This window comes from Arachis duranensis, chromosome 4 (genome assembly GCF_000817695.3).
Source record: "Arachis duranensis cultivar V14167 chromosome 4, aradu.V14167.gnm2.J7QH, whole genome shotgun sequence".
Taxonomy (NCBI): Eukaryota; Viridiplantae; Streptophyta; class Magnoliopsida; order Fabales; family Fabaceae; genus Arachis; species Arachis duranensis.
In genome coordinates, this window is record NC_029775.3 from 100,307,150 (window position 1) to 100,310,165 (window position 3,016).

A 3,016-nucleotide genomic window follows, 5' to 3' on the forward strand; every position below is an offset into this window, starting at 1 on the left:
AGGAACTTCGTTTAGCAGGAATTCATGGAGGCGACATCATTTCAGAAATAGAGGACAAACTTGAAAAAGCATTGCAAAATGAGGAATCTTATTGGAAAGATAAGTCTAGAGTCAAATGGCTCAAATCTGGCGATTAGAATACAACTTTCTTCCATCAGAAATTTAGAAATCGAACCCGAAGGAATAGAATTTGGCAACTAACTGGCAGTGACGGTGAAGTGGCTACTTCAAATGCTGGTATTGCTTCTGTGGCTGAATCTTATTTCAAGGACATCTTTTCCTCCAGTTGTCATGAGAACCCTGAACCTCTGTTTACTGATTTTGAACCTAAGGTTACAGCTCACATGAACCGTAGGCTTCAAAGACCAGTGACTATGGAGGAAGTGAAACGTGCGACATTTAGCATTCATCCTCAAAGTGCTCCAGGAGATGATGGTATGACAGCAAACTTTTTTCAAAGCTTTTGGAACATACTTAGTGGTGATGTGTTTCGAGCAGTTAAGAGCTTCTTTTCAGGGGGCAGAATTTTGAAGGGTTTTAATCACACTCAGATCTGTCTTATTCCCAAGATTTCTGATGCTAAAGATATGACTCAGGTAAGACCAATAAGCCTATCTTCAGTCTTTTACAAGATTATCTCCAAAGTATTTGTACATAGACTTCAGGGTATGATGAATAGACTAATTAGCCCTATGCAGAGTGCTTTTATTAAAGGCAGATTAATCTCTGATAATATCCTAATTGCTCACGAGTGTATGCATTACTTGAAGAACAAAAAAAGGGGACTCGAAAATGAAATGGCGCTAAATTATATATGAGTAAGGCATATGATAGGGTGGAATGGCACTTTCTTTGGTTTATATTGGAGAAGTTTGGTTTTGACTCCCGGTGGATCATGTGGATTCGAGAATTAGTGACAACTGTTTCTTATTATGTTATTGTGGAAGGACAACCTTATGGTTTCTTCAAACCAAATAGAGGTATTCGACAAGGAGATCCTCTATCTCCCTATCTTTTTCTTTTCTGTGCAGAAGGTCCCTCCTTCTTGCTACACAAGGCAGAACAAAACAGACTAATTCAGGGTCTTCAGATACATAGACGATGTCCCAAGGTCAACCACCTCCTCTTTGCTGATGATTCCATCTTATTCTGTAAGGCTAATCCTGAAGCATGTTCAAATATCCTGCATTTATTGAATTCTTATGAAAGCATCAGAGGCCAGAGGGTAAATCTTAATAAATCTGCTGTATTCTTTAGCCACAACACTCCATCCTCTACTCGTACACTACTGGCTAACTCTATGAATATTAATCATATTGGGGCTCAGGATAAATACCTTGGTTTGCCTTCTACAATCTCTAAATCGAAAAAGGCTTCTTTTAGTATGATCAAAGAAAAGGTTCGGAAAAGAATCCAAGGGTGGAAGCGCAATCTTCTATCATCAGGTGGTAGACACGTATTGCTTAAGGCAGTGGGAGAAGCTATTCCTATTTATACATTGTCTTGCTTCAAGTTGCCTGATGGTTTAATCTCAGAAATTCACTCTCTACTTTTTCAGTTCTGGTGGGGACAAAAAGGTTCTGAAAGGCGGATGGCTTGGATTAGCTGGGACACTATGACTCGCCCACGAAAAGAAGGAGGCCTTGGATTTAAAGATCTCAGAATCCAAAATCTGGCACTTTTAGGCAAACAGTTTTGGCGACTTGTAACACAACCTACTTCCTTATTGTCCAAAATCTTAAGAGGTAAATACTTTAGCAATGGTAATGCAATAACGGCAGAAATTGGAGTCTTACCTTCTTGGGGATGGATGAGTATACTGGAAGGCCGAAAGATTGTTGAAAAAGGTCTTAATTGGGCTGTGGGTACTGGAGAGAATATCCGAACCTTTGAGGATCCTTGGCTGCCTCCTCCGTATCCTTTAATGATTTCTGACATGCCAAATAGACAAGCTATTACTGAGTTGGTTCCAAGAGTTAAAGATCTAATTACTGAAGATAGGAATTGGAATCAGAATCTTATTCAAGAATTATTTCCCCAAGACGTTGCAAACAGGATTTTGTCAGTTAAAATTCAGCAGAGTAGGGACAAATTGCAATGGGATTTGAACAAATCCAAACAATATGATACAGCTTCAGGTTACAGAATTGGCTATTTATTTTACCATCCGCCTCTGGAGCTTTACCCTAATTATATGCAACAGAAAAAGCCGTGGATTGATCTATGGAAGTTGAACTTGCCTCACAAAATTAAGCTATTTATCTGGAAAGCTCTCCATGGCCGGCTCCCGGTGCTTGCTCAGATTCATCACCGCATCCCATCTATATCACCAATATGCCCCTGCTGTCATGAAGCCACCGAAGCAGTCACTCATTGTTTGATCGATTGCTCTAGAATTAAAGATGTATGGTCTCAGAGTTATCTTCGTGACTGTCTTCCCCCTCAGAGTCCTAACGACTTTTGGACATGGTGGATTGCATCAACAGAGATGCTTAACCTGTTGAAGAATGATGACCGTAATCCTCAATTGCTTGCCATCATTTGCTGGAACTGCTGGAAAGCTCACAACCAGTTGATTTTTGAAGGTTCTACTTCAATGCCGTCTGCCATTCTAGCAAGCTCTGTCAAGTTGCTCCGTGAAATCCAAAGAACTCCCAGTTTAGGTCGTCATCTCCATGAGGCAAGCTCTTAGTTGCATTCAATTTGATTTATCATTCTTTTTTCTTTAAGATTTTTTTCGTTTTTCGACCTTGCACCGTTGAATGAATACCTTCAGTGTAGTGTTTTTGGGAAATCCCCACCTTTCATTATGCTGTCCTACTTTTGGACATCTTTGTATTTTATTTTTCAATAATTAATGAAATATAACCTACTATCTTTGGAAAAAAAAAGAAATAATCATATCTCTTTAGTTTATAAATTTATACAGAAAACACGGCAACAATGTGAAATATTATTTGTTCTTCTCTAAAAACACCATCCTAAGTGTATCATTTTTTATTTATATTACCGTACT